Source organism: Protopterus annectens, chromosome 1.part0 (genome assembly GCF_019279795.1).
Source record: "Protopterus annectens isolate FY-2018-M chromosome 1.part0, PAN1.0, whole genome shotgun sequence".
Lineage (NCBI taxonomy): Eukaryota > Metazoa > Chordata > Ceratodontiformes > Protopteridae > Protopterus > Protopterus annectens.
This window is the reverse complement of record NC_056725.1, coordinates 1,531,050,772-1,531,065,667: the sequence shown is the minus strand read 5'-3', so window position 1 is coordinate 1,531,065,667 and position 14,896 is coordinate 1,531,050,772. Positions and strand designations below refer to the sequence as shown.

Genomic DNA, 14,896 nt, shown 5'->3' with positions numbered 1-14,896 from the left:
GTGTTAGTGGTGAGGATTGAGGGTCCTTGATTGCTGGGCCAGTGCATGGGTGTCACACCATGTTGTCAGATGTGCATACTCTATTAGGTAGGCCTGTTGCGTGGAGGCTATTGGTGAAAATGTTAAAGAGGAGGGGACCAGGGATAGAGCCTCATGGTACAAGGTGCTATTTTACTGACTGATACCTATTGGATAAATAGCTTTTGAACAATAGAAAGGTGGGCTGACAGAAACCTAATGAGGCCATTTGAAGTAGGATTTTGCTATGACAAATTGTGTCAAAGGCTTTAGGGAAGTCTAGAAACAAAGAGGAGACTAGTTTACTGCTATTTCATTCTTTATTGACAGTATGCATATAGGTTAGATATGCAGTGTTAGTACTATGAGAAGAACAGAAGCTCTGTTGTTTAGGAGATAGGAGTTCTTCCTGCAGGAGATAGTTTAAAAATTGTTTTTGAATATATTTTTCAAGTATTTTGGAGAGGGGAGATAAGATAGCTATAGTTCTGAAGTTAGCAATGTTTGTTGAATTTCCTCCCTTGTACAGATGGATAATGTGTGATTTTTTTTCCAGAGAGGGATTTTGGCATTCCTAGAATGACTGATTTATAAGAACTGAAACAGTGTAGGCAGTGCTATCTACTGCTATTTTAAGGTGCCCAGCTTGGAAAGTCATTAGATGAAGTAGAGCACGGTTTGAATTTGCTTAAGAGTAGTTCAGTATAGAATGTGGGCACAGGTTTGAAGGTGAAAGTAGATGTAGTGATATCTGAATGCTGGGCAGGGTTAGGATTAGATGTTGGGGAATCATTGGTTAAAGATGCTATACTATCAATAAAATAAGAGATTAACTGTATTGCAGTTTCAAGTGATGACTTATTGCAAGAGTGGTTAGGGTTGAATTTATGACTGAGATGCAAGATTTCTTTAATGGCTGTCCATAATGTTTTAGGGCTGTGCTTCTATTATTGTAACATTTTTATAGTACAGCTTTGCCTTCATTAATTTGCCTTTTAGTATGCTGTGATGCATTCTGAAGTGTTCATGATATTGTGGTGCTTTATATTTTTGCGATTCTCCCTATGCTCATTCTCGATCCCGCGTCAGCCTTCTACTCTTTTTGGATAGTCAAATTGCATTATATGTTTGAGTCTCTTTCTTCTAGTAAGTGCAAGGCTAGTTAGCATATTCATGAAAGTTGTATTGAATTAATTTACAGCATCATCTAAGGGGAAGATTTTTAGGATGTTCCATGAATAGATGACAGGGTAGTAATGAACATTTCTGGGTTAACCTTTGAAAGGCTGCATGTTGTTTTATAAACATGCTGTTTAAGTGGATGTGTGAGATGTCTGGTTGTAGGGATTGGGAGATGATCAGTTAGACAGACATTGTACCTGTGGTGCTATATTTACTAGGGTCTGATACTAGGTTCCATTCTAACAGTGATTTGGATGTCTTGCTATAATGTGTAGGTTATTAATTAGTTGTGTGAAACCAAATAAATTCCCACTATATGTAGGAGAGTTAGTTTGTCCAACCAACTGACATTCACATCACCTAGTAGTATTTTTTCTTGTGGGAATGTTAGGGATATTCAATGTAAGATATCTTCCAGTGCAGCTGTATTGTCATCAGGAAGGATATAAAGCACAGTAATACATATTTGTTTATAATTGTTTAATTTCAGGAAAGTTATAATAAGCTCTGCTGAACTGAATGCCGATATTCATTTCTAGTAAGGGAAAATGTGTTAGTTGTTGGGAAATATTAAAGCAGTACCACCACCTTTCCTCTTTATGCAGTCATTATGGATGAAAATGTATATTGTGAGTCGTGTTCAGAGGAAGAATTCAATGATGAAGGTTCTATAGGTAAAAGAGTGTACAGAAGAAAGAGAAAGATGCATAGGCAGGGAAATAAAATTCAAAAAACAAAGAGAATGAATAACTCTTCAGTGATTATGTTTACATGTTAATAGCATATATTTAGTGATGTAAGATGATTAGCTTGCAAACAGTATACACAGAGCAAATGAAGTTATCTGTTTAAGTTTAAGGTGATATAAGAAATGTGAAAAGAGCTGAAAGGATGCTGTTTGAACTGCTGTAAGGCAGAACTATTGTGTAGACCATAATGGAAAGATATGAAGGGACTACAGTTTAACTTAAAACTAACAACATTATAGACAAAATATATTCATAGAACCAGGGATAGGTTTAGTGTCAGGCATTAAAAGGAAAACAGATTATTAAAATGACATCCTTATATACATATGAATATTATGCAGAAAAGTAAGATGTCTGTAGTAATTAATACTGAAATAGTAGCAATGGGCAAAAAATACTCCCAAACAAAAGTAGCCATAAATAAGTCTTTATGCTGTTGTGCAGCACCACAAAACAGCAAACCAAGATTTTAATGTAACAGCATAAACAGTTTGAAATGATTGAATCAGTGTTTGCGTACATATCATAATGTATTATACGGTGGCCTAATGGTTAAGGTGTTTGCCTTACAAACACAAGGTGCAGGGTTTGAGTCCACAAGGGATAATTAGCTAGGCTTAAAATAGCTTGCAAGGGCAGTTAGCCTAGTGCTAACCTATGAACCTATATAAGAAATGTGAAAAGAGCTGAAAGGATGCTGTTTGAACTGCTGTAAGGCAGAACTATTGTGTAGACCATAATGGAAAGATATGAAAGGACTACAGTTTAACTTAAAAATAACAACATTATAGACAAAATATATTCATAGAACCAGGGATAGGTTTAGCGTCAGGCATTAAAAGGAAAACAGATTATTAAAATGACATCCTTATATACATATGAATATTATACAGAAAAGTAAGATGTCTGTAGTAATTAATACTGAAATAGTAGCAATGGGCAAAAAATACTCCCAAACAAAATTAGCCATAAATAGGTCTTTATGCTGTTGTGCAGCACCACAAAACAGCAAACCAAGATTTTAATGTAACAGCATAAAAAGTTTGAAATGATTGAATCAGTGTTTGCGTACATATCATAATGTATTATACAGTGGCCTAATGGTCAAGGAGTTTGCCTCTCAAACACAATGTGCAGGGTTTGAGTCTCAGAAGGGATAATTGGCGGGTCTATATTATATCCTCGAATCCCTAAAAAAAGCGAACGCTGATTGATCAAACTTATTTTTCCGAAATTGCAAAATATCGAAGCAGCAGAAACTCAAATTTTTTCCTAGGGAAAGAATTTGGTTGTCCGTTTCTGTTGCTTCGGTATTTTCAGTGTTATGGTGGAAAGTTACCGGTCGGATTCAGGTAAGTGTGCGATTGTGTGGATGTGAGTGTTAGGGTGATTTAGGTGAGTTAGGGTTAGGGCTCAGGATAGGTATGTGTGCGATTGAGTGGACATGAGGGTTAGGGCAGATTTAAGTGAGTTAGGGTGAGGTGAGTGTGCGATAGTGACAGACCTTAGGGTTAGGGTTTGGGTTAAGGTAAGTGGGTAGTTAGTGGTGTGTGCATAGTTTAGTGTAGGGTTAGGTATCTGATTTTAGGTGTATGTGTGTGGATTTCTGTTTGTTTGGTGTGTTTGTGTTGTGTGTATGTGTTTTGGATCAGCAATTTTTTTTCCCTGGGAAAAAAATCACTGATCTGACAGTTCGAGATTTTAAGATTTTGCTTAAATTAGGTCAATCAATCAGCGTTCACTTTTTTAAGCGTTCGATGATATAATATAGACCCTAATTGGCTAGGTTTAAAATGGCTCGAAAGGGCAGTTAGCTTAGTACTAATCTATGAACCTATGAACCTATAACTGGTGATATGATTCTATAGAGCACAACAAACAAAAAGTATGGAGCTAATCACATATAGTAAAGTGAAAATAATAATCACGTATAGTAAAGTGAAAACAGTAATTATGTATAACAAAGTGAAAACAATAATCACATATAGTAAATTGAAAACAAAAAATGATAAAAGATAAAGCAGCAAAAGCTTGCATGCTTCCTAATATTTCTTATAACAAAAAATAAAAATATAATAACATAACTTTAAGAATAATAAATGATGGAAATATAAACTATATATTTTTAAAGTGGAATGTAATCTAGACTGAAAGTTCTTATCTTCAGCCATAGTAAACCACAAATGTATATCAAATAGCACCACCTGTTGCCCAACTAGTAAAATAGTAGCACAAAATACTATGAAAAACTTTTAAATTTAGAACTAGAAAATGCTGGAATGAAAAGTTAACTAAAAGTTATGTACCAGATTAACTAAATCATGTTGTTCATTAGACAAAAGTATCTTTAGGTCATTAGGTCCTTTGCTAGAATGCTTAATCTAAAATTGTGTTATCACAGCAGGAATTCTGAGGGAATATTGCATGGTATTAGGCCTGCTGAAGCTTTTAAATTGAAATCTTTCAGCTTCCATACGCCCTACCATGAATCCAGGTGCCAGGGGTTCTATCCACTATTTAAAGTCCATAAAAGTTTAACTCCTGCACCTCAAAATCTAAAATTGTCCAGAAGAGGTTCAAATTCTATCTTAAGCTGCTATTACCACATGTAAGGGCTACAATTAAGGACACTGCTGAATTCATTAATCTGATGAAACAAACATATATTGACAGCTCCACATTAGTTTGTACTTTGGATGTAGAGAGCCTCTACACAAGAATTCCTCATAAGGTAGGTATTAGGGTTGTATTACGTCAGTTGTAAATGTGTAATTTATACGCTTCACAATTCACTTTCTGCTACTGCTACTATGCAGATGAATATATTTTATTTTGACAAGTAAGTGTTATTTAAAATGTAATGGCACAGCAATGGGACAAAACATGTCCCACTATATGCTGACCTATTTATGGGATTTTGGAATTTCATTTAATTTATGACAGCAAATATAATTCCTTCTTACCTCAGAATGACATGTAGCACAGGTCCATGGATGACCGCTGGTTGCTTTGGACTGGAAATGTGGCTAAACTTTTTTCTTTTGTTGGCTATCTCAATGAGATCCATTTTAGGATTTGATTTTTATTAAACAATGTCTGCTTGCAATTAAGTTTTTGGATATAACTGTAACAGAAATAATTGATGGTTCATCACATTTCTTGATGTACAAAAAACATTTTTGTGGTTGTCATTACTAGCAACATCTAGTTATCATCCCAGCTTCATGGTTAAAACATTCCATAATCACAATTTCGGAGAATTTATAATGATCCTATTGACATGGAGCTACAGGTATGGGAGATTGAGATCTAGGTGTTTAACAAGGGGCTACAAACTTCATATGGTCAGAAGAGCCAAAATTCAGGGCTTGGGACTGATCTAGAAGCTCTTTATTAACATACAAGTGGGGGCAGGGTGGACATTCACCACAGGATGCCTCAGTACAGGCTATGGCCACTCTTGACAGTAACATTTTTAAAATCAGAGAAGTTCTTGACAGGTTTTTGGCACGTTCTTAAGGCTGACAGTTTTTTTTTCTCTTCTGTTGTTAAGTTTTTTCCTGTGGTAGAGATCATAGCACAAGAAAGCAGTTTGCTTAGTTTAAGAATCCACACAGACCAAAAAATATTCAACTAGGGACTAAACCTTCAGGATGTTTCCCTTGCAGTAGTTGCTCTTTTTGCACATATGTTTGTAGGTCCAAGGTTTTTACTTCAAGAAAATCAGATAAAAAAATTGAAATTAAGGTACTTGTAACACATAGCAGTGAGTGGGAGTTTTACCTAATAACATGTCTGTGGGGCTATCTGTGTTGGCTACACTTCTTGACAATTTGGGCAATGAATTTTGCTGTATTTAAGAAATATCTGCTGTTTAAAAAAAGGAATGCACTGGTTGAACATAATTCAAAACATAAAAGAGCTGGCTTTACTTTTATTGCCATAGGTAAACACAGTGACTTTATTTGTAACAAACATGAAAAGAAAAACATTTTAAACAGAAGGGAAGAAATGTGGCTTTTTAATCTGGGCAATTAATATATCCATAAGTTAAATTAAATACTCTAGTTAGCACACCTATATTTCCCAGTTACAGAATCAGATGATAGAGTTTGTTGCCCTCACAATGTCAGCTTATGTAGTTCACTGACTCTGTAACTTTATGTGGCTGTGCTACTAGCTGCATTAGGTGATGCTGTCTATTATAGATGTAGCTGAAGACCTGTTCATGTTTTGACAGTATTTTTATCATATTGTTTATCCATTTTGAGAGTGCATTTTTTCTTTCAGTTTTCAATTGCAAAAGTTTTGTTTATACTTGAAACCCTGCTGTTGTTTTATCACCTGGTAATGTTAGTGCCACTACAAAAAGGAGAAATCCCTCAGTACTGGATTAAGTAACCAACGAGCAATAAGTTCAAAGTGTAACAAAAAACACACGTAGGTTACACACCGCAGGTATATTTAATGGAACAATTAATAAAAAGAAATACAAAACATAGTAAGCGCTTTCAAGGACTCATTCCGCTTCATCAGATTAACCATCCATCTAGACTACATGACATTTAAAAAGCCTCCCCGTTACAGGTGTAACCAATCAGCAGAATGTATCATACATTAAAGCAACAGTACAAAAAACACCATATTATATATCTGATACTACATTAAAAACATTAAAATACATACATAGCAGCAGAAAGTGTAAAACACATATATATGCAAGCAGCCAAAAATACCAGTAGAAAAACTGTGCATAAAAATATATACATACATATATAAGAATAAATAAAAATAGAAAAAAACAACTATTCCATACAATGTGGAATAGTCTATATACTAATGCTTAAGGGCCCTAGTTCTTAAATAGGGTTTGAGAGGTACTCTGCTATTCAAGCCAGGTAGTTTGTCAGCCTGTAATAGCAATATCCAATTCTGCTCCAAGGCTTCAGTACTGTTATTCAAGTTACTCCCCCTCTTGTTAACTGAGACAATTTCCAATACCAAGAACTTAAACTTATGAGTAGGGCCTTCTTTCTCAACATGCATAGCTAATGCGCTGCTCTCTTTCACATTCCTAATATCCCTCATATGTTCTAAAATCCTATCTTTAAGGGGTTGATTGGTCTAGCCTATATAGAAGGCAAAAGAATAGGTGCTATAGCTGAAATAGACCACATTCTTGGTATGACAATCAGCATAAAAAATTGTTTCTTTCACAAATCCCTTATGTGGATGTGTAAATTGTCTCCCATTGTGTATGTTAGGACAAGCAGTACATCTCCTACAGCTATAAGCACCAAGTCTATCTGATTGGACATGTTTATGAGTACCTACAGCCTTATAACAGAGCTGTCTTTTCAAAGATCTGTTATTTTTAAATGTAAAACATGGTCTATCTCCCACCAATCCTCTCAATTCTCTGACACATGGAGAATGTCCCAGTTATTCTTAACAACATCATACACCACGTGTATATTGGTAGCAAAGGTAGAGGCATCCTCAATACTTCACTACCTGTTGCATTCACACTGGATGTACTTAACCCACTGTTCTTATAGGATACAGTTCCCTCTACACCTTCTTTATTATAGTACAGTCTACATCTGCTTTCTCTTTCTCTCCATGCTATACCTATTTGTCTATCTATCTCATTCTCTTTGTACCCTCTATCCATGAATTCTCATTAAGGGATGCCAATGCCCCATGTAAATTACTATCTCCATTATGCAGATGCATGATACGGAATATCTGACCTTTCAATACATTCAGATTAGTATGTCTGGGATGCATACTACCATAATGTAAGACATTATTCTTCCTGACAGATTTCCTATATAAATTCGTAGAGACCAAGTGGGGAGCATTTCAATGAACTTTCACATCAAGGAATTCAATCTCTCTATCAGAGTATTTATAGCTAAAATTAAGGAACATAGTGATATTATTGATGTATATTAAAAACTCCTTAAGACGTTCTTCAGTGTCATGCCACAGCAAGAAAATATCATCCACAAACCTTTTATACCATATAATAGACTCAGAAAATGCATTGTTAGCAAGGAAATTATTATTGTTAGTGCTACTGTTTGGCTACCTAATGTAGTACATCACCATGGATTTTGTTATTTACCACTGTAATTGATGAAAAAGTAATGGTTTTTGCTTTAATAACTTAACATGAAAAATTATTTGCTTTTGTTGTAGCAACTTAACTTACTTTATACAGTATACACCACTGCAGTTTCCAACTGCTGTATGTATTTCAATTTTTTATGGCTCCAAATGTAAATAATAGTTACATTTGAATAACATACCACTGTTCTATTAGATGGACACCAGATAGTGTTACCTGCTATAAATTTGTGCTTATGGTACAGTCTGCTAGGGCCATTTGCCGCTAACATAATGTGAACTGAAGTGGGTCTGTCACTTTGGGTAATTATATATGCATCTGGGTTAAAGTAAACTCTTAAAAACTTCAAATGAGTGGATGAAAGAACAGGCAGCATGAAAAGGTCAAAATATAAAGTATATTTATTTAACCATTTAAAAATAAAAAATAAATAATCAGGATTTTTAAATCTAAATTTATACTACCCAGACAAGATGATATAGCAGATATACTTTTGGACTTTAAATTATATATAAGAAAACTAAATTTGGCACTATTTTTTGATAAGGACAGTAAGATGACAAAGCACACAGGTAATGGACACAGATTTGTAAGGAAGAGTATTTTAACCCCCTTTACACCCTTCACTGGTGGCCTTTGAGAAGGCAGTTATGGAAGATCTTTATAATTTGTTTGAAAGTAAAAATAATAAAACAATACGATTTAATTTAAGTAAGGAAGAATCTGAATTACTGAATACCCTTAAAAGGACAAATCAGTTAGAATTATGAAACCAGACAAGGGTGAGGAGTAATGATTTGTGATGCTATTGATTATGTCAGTAGTGTGACAAATATTTTACATAATTCTGAGTGGTATACTATTGTCTCTCAAAATGAGGTCAACTTAGCATATAGATGAATCGATATGTAGCTAGAAGAGATTTTTTCAGAAAACAAAATTACTAAGGAAGTCTATGATTTTTTAAGAGTGGAAAAAAACTTATGTCCCCATCTTATTTAGAATATCTAAGGTGCATAAGGACCTGATAAAACCCCTTACAGTTCTACTGTTTCTGCTTCAGGTTCCAAGACCTGCCCCTTGGGCATTTTTATTGACAGAACATTAAAACCCATTTATAGGCTGGATCTACATTTATTGAGAGACTCTTAGGATTTTGTGAAAAGGCTGAAACAAGAGATAGGGGATCCTGAATTTTTTCACTATCGACATTGTGGATTTGTTTACCTTGATACCCATGGAAGAGGGGCTTTCATTCTTCCTGGACACTTTGAGCTAATGTGAATTTTTAACTGCAGATTATATTAGAATATTGTTGGATTTTATAAATTTGGTAATATTAATTTTATTTATTTTGGGGGGAAGTTTTTAAACAGCTAAAAGGAATAACAATGAGGATCACATGTGCCCCTGTGTATGCAAATGTAGTTTGCTGGCCTGGGAGAAAAACAATATTTTCCCATCTGAATATTTTAAGTTTATCAACTACTTTTTTTTTAGGTTTTTAGATGATATATTTATTTTATGGACTGGCTGAGTAGAAAATGTTCCTGAATTTATAGGCTGTATGCATAAATCCATAATTTTTTTGAAATTTACTTTCACTTTTAAAAAGAAAACTATCAGTTACTTAGATGTTCAAGTTGAGCAAACAGAGATTAGTTTCCTATTAAAAAATTGTAAGAAACCAACTTTCAGTAATTCCTATTTGCATTTTCCTAGCTTGTATCCCTTCATGCTTAAGAAAAAAATTGTTAGGGGTCAATGTATTACAGTTGCCAGGATGACATCAAGTTATAATGATTTGGAAAAAGTAAATAATTTACTTAAAAAAAGTTTATTGAGAGGGGATATCCTGAACCCATGTTGCAGGAAATTATTATTGAGGTAATATACTCATGAGGTATGAAATGTAAACCTCTATTAGCAGAAAGAGGGAATATGGTTAAGAATGAACCCATACACCCACTGGGGTGCAATAGCACACATTAAGATAGAGCCTGCATTGTGGCTTAAAGTGACTTGTTAGGTAATGTTAAGAGCATTACAAAAATAATTGGAGATTCTTAAAGGGTAGTAACGAGCTAGGTAAAGGGATATGTAATGAACCAGTTTTTATTCATAAAACTTTGTTTAATCTTAAGAAATTATTTGAAGGCAATAAGTATACAATAGATGGAATGCCCACAGTGGGTACAAAAAAAACATGGAGCTTGTAAACAATGTGCCTGGATATTTGAAGGGGAAAAATGATTTTCAGTAATAACTTAAAGTCCAAAGTCAGTTTTAAGAATGGAAATTGTGGCACAACAGGTATTATTTACAAGGTTAAATGCACTTGGTGTAATGGGTTCTATATAGGTAAATAGAGAGGGCATTGAGAAAAAGGATATTCTAGTGTAAGTATGACATTAGCAACAAGTATGTTAACAACACCCTGGCTAGACACTCAGAAACTTGTAGTTAATCACAACAGATTTTTTATTTGGAATTATTGAAACTGTTGAAAGGAACCCTAGGGAAAATTTCCTTGAGTATAAAGAAGTAATCTGGCATCTTAGATTAAATGGGATTTGCCCCCCCCCCCTCCCTGGTCTGAATGACAGCACTGCCTTGAAACTAACACTGAAGCTTAGAGCCTTGGAAATATGAATTTAGTTTTGAATTATTTTAACTGAAATATGTGTGTATGTCTTTTAACATTGCTTTTGGCATTTTAAGATCATGCATGGCCTTTGAATTTTTCTTAAGTAAATTTTAGAAAGTTGAATTGTGAGCTAGTCTTTATTTTTATTGATATTTGTTCACATTTTCACATTTTCATTTTTTATTACTATGTTTAAAACATTTCAATTTTTTTTTAAGTTTTTAAAGAAATTTTAATACTTTATAAGTCACATAAGTCATGTTTGAAGCTCTTTTGTAATTCTCGGGAAGCACAGAGTTTAAATAGTGTCTGCGTTCCTTTAAATTTTTAATGATTAATTTTGTTTTTAAGTTCCCACAAATTAATTCATTGGAGATATAAAGGTAGAGGAACAGGATACTTGTCATTCTGATGAAGTCTCCCAAGAGAGACGTACACACTTATTCCTGGTTATTTATTTTTTTATTTTAAATGGTTAAATAAATATAGTTTATATTTTGAACTTTTCATTCTGCCTATTCCTTCATCCACTCATTTTAAGTTTTTAGGGTATCACTTTTGAGTGGAATACCCTATTTTAAAGGTTTGTGGTTAAATTAAATTGTTTACTATGCATCTTCATGTTTTCATGTTCCATCATTAGGTTTTTTAAGTTTTATATATAGTACAATGCCAATGTTTTATTTACATTTGTATCTCATGATGCTGTGTTACCAGTTGGTTACCTACCAGATGGGGTTATTTGCCATGGATGTGCTGTTTAATACAGGTTTAGTTGAGTAGGATCATAGGAAGTTACTAGGCTAACGGCCCTATGGCCCTTAAAAGTCTAGCCAAGTTTTACCCTTATTTCCATGATCAGCAACTATTGCCCCTGTCCAAGAAGAGGGAACACCCAGGGTGAATTTATGACTACCCATCCAATCGTCCAGATTGTGCTTGAAGAGGGCCAATGACATGTAGTGGGAGTCTGTTCCAAAGGTGTGGTAACCTCTGGAAGACAAATCTATCTCTCCAGCAGGTTCTCTTAATGTCCCATACCAGGTTAAGGTCTTTAAAGTGAGTAACCTGAGTACCATTTGACTTGCAGACGTGCAGCATTTCCAGTAAAGCAGGGTCCAAGATTGCCTTTTATGCAAGGCAAAGATCACCTCTGAGTAGTATGTATGAAAAAGAATAAAGTGACAGTGATTTCAGATGATCCACATAGGACAGATACCAAAGACCTTGAATTTTCCTTGTGAGAAACCTTTGTTTCCAATTGCTGCAAGTGGTTGGAAAGATACATACCAAAAGGGCTGCTGTACTCAGTTATTGGCCTGATGAGAGAAGAGTACAGGGAGGTTGTAACTTCTTTTTTTTCCCTGGAGGTAATGTCCTTATGAGCAATATAGTATGCCCTTTTTACCACTGTGGAGCCATGCTGGTCAAAGGTAAGCCTGCTGTCAACCTGTTTGCCAAGGTTTTTCACCACTGAATGTGTACTTAGGGTGTTGCTCTTGATGTGGCAGTTAGCAGGAACATCGCTCTTTCCAACAGGGATGGTGATACATATTTTTGCATTAAGTTTAAGGTCATGACTTCATCACCATTCATTCGTTTGTGTAAGACCTTCTTGTAGGATGTTGACATCACTTAGAGATTCTATGACCGCTCCCAGTTTGCAATCATCAGCAAACTTTTTCAGCTACAGACCTTTAGTTTTTGCTTACACTTTGACAAATAGATTCCAAACAGTAGAGATCCCAGGACTGATCCCTCTGGAACACCACTGGTTACAGGTCTGCTGCTGGAGGTGGATTCCCCTATTTGACTATATGTGTTCTATCAGTGAGCCAGTTAGTGACCCATCTAATGATATAAGGGTTGATACCTATCTGGGTTAGTTTGCCAATGATGCCTAAGAGGGGGATAGTGTCAAAAGCCTTGGCTAAGTCTAGGTAGGCTGTATGCACAGATTTCCCCTTGTCCAGGGCCTTGGTGACTGTCTTGGTGAAGTCCACTGGGTTAAACAGGTATGATCTCCCTTTGACAAATACAAACTGAGTTGGGCCATGTGTTTGGAGATTACCTATATCTTTGTTGATGAGGTCCATGATGATTCGCTCCATGGCCTTGCAGATAAGGTTGGTCAGGTTAATAAGTCTATAGTTCTCAGGGTCAGTGGAAGCACCACCTTTGTGCAAGGGAATAACAGTAACCATTTTCCATTCAGATGGGATGAAGCTGGTGCTTAGACTATGACTGAAAAACATATCCAATGGTGTTGCTAATTCTTGTTGGAGCCCATGTAGGATGAAGCCTGGGATGTTATCAGGTCCCATAGGGCCTGTGTTTTTGGCCTTAGAGAGGGCATTTATGACCTGCTCTTTAGAGATACAAGGTAGAGGACAGGTGGCAGGGATGTCATGGGTATGTGTGGCGGAGACAGGGGAGTGAAATTTTCACAGAACCTGTCAGCCAACAGGTTAGTTATGTCCACAAGCTCAGTATATGTGGTATCATTAACTACCAGTTCAGCACAAATCTTTAATGCCTTATGGTTGTCCTTAGTTGAGGAATCTAATTTTGGTTCAATGTTTGCTTTGGAGGATTTCACAAGAAGTCTTATTTGCTTGTTTAAGCTGAGGAGAGAGCATTTCCAGTTTAGTGCTCACTCCCTCTTATTCTTAGACAGCAATTTCTTATTATTATTGTAAAGCCTGTTAATGGCAGTCATCCACCAGGCAAGTTTGCTCTTCCTTGAGGAGCTTGATTTGGTCCTATCAGGTACGGCTCAGTCAATGCAGTTATACAGGTGTTTGTAAAATGTATTGGTGTAGAACTCATGTGTAAAGCATTGGTGTAGAACTCAGCATAGCTGCCAGCTCCATCTCAGGGGGGAAGTGCAGTGAAGCTATTTATACCATCCTGTAAGAGGATATAATCTGCTTTGCAGAAGTTTTTTAGTTTAGTTGCTGCTGAGGAGGGGGAGGTCAGGTATGATACTTACTTCAAATGAGACTGATTTGTGGTCAGATCTCACCAGTGAAGACCTCACAGTGGGGGTGCTACAGTGGTCCCCCATATTGGTGAGCACCAGATCCAGGATCTTGGCAGCACTTGAGGGGGTATCAACTTGCTAATCCAGGGCAGTGGAGTTAGCAAAGTCGAGGAACCTTTGGCAAGTGAGTTTGAGTACGATTAATTTACCAACTCAATGGGTAAAAGTATATATCTAGATAATGAGAATTTGTTATTGTTTTACTATAGTTATTTTGAATTCTTGTTTTTTTTTTCTTTCTCACTTTAATACCTGGTAAATATTACAAATGTAACCCACTGATGATGTATTTATCTGTGGAAAATTTGCAGGTGGCTTAATTGCAGATAATGTTTTAATTTCCATTATTTTATTGTTCTACTCTATTTTATATATATATATATATATATATATATATATATATATATATATATATATATATATATGTATATATATTTGATGAGTAGATTGTCTGTCTGAGCCAGAACCAATTTCAGCAAAGATATAGGGAGAAAAGCACCAAAAATACGTTAGTCCTTAAAATATTATCTGCCATGTTACATTGAGTGCTGATAGTCCTGGGCATGGTCCATTTTGTCTTGGCCAATTGATGGACAATATTAGACAGTTTTTTTAATAGTAAAGTAATTTATTGGCCCTGGTAGAAGTATGGTCAAACTCCAAACACAGCATGCAGAGAGCTTTATCTGCACTCCCTTACTTATTATAAGATCCGTTTAAGTTAAACAGCCTCAGATAAAGTTTGTACATTCAATCAAGGGCCTCCAGCATGTGGCTTTCACTGACAGGCTAAATTGCCTGCCACTATACTCCATATTATATACACTTCTTAGGAGAGGCTTATGCCTGGCATACAGAGCAATCCAAGACTGAAACCTAATCAACTTACTGCATATTCATAAATGAAATAGGTCTAGGGTTAACCATTCTAAGGACTTACATTTGGCCTGTGACTTAAATAGGACATGCTGGAGTGACAAATTTATCTTACAGCCCCTGCCACGTCTTTGGAACAGGCTACCAGTTCATGTTAAACAGAGGACCTCTATGACACTGTTCAAGAGGAAGCTGAGTGAGTGGATGGGGCACCATAAAATCTTACCAGGGATAGCGTCTACAACCCT

General features: G+C 35.6%; 1 protein-coding gene across 1 annotated transcript in view; it reads left to right on the top strand.

The window, feature by feature from the left end:
- LOC122798793 (solute carrier family 22 member 3-like) overlaps positions 1-14,896 on the top strand; it is a gene marked incomplete at its 5' end in the record, with an annotated part of 200,779 nt that overhangs the window by 131,913 nt on the left and 53,970 nt on the right.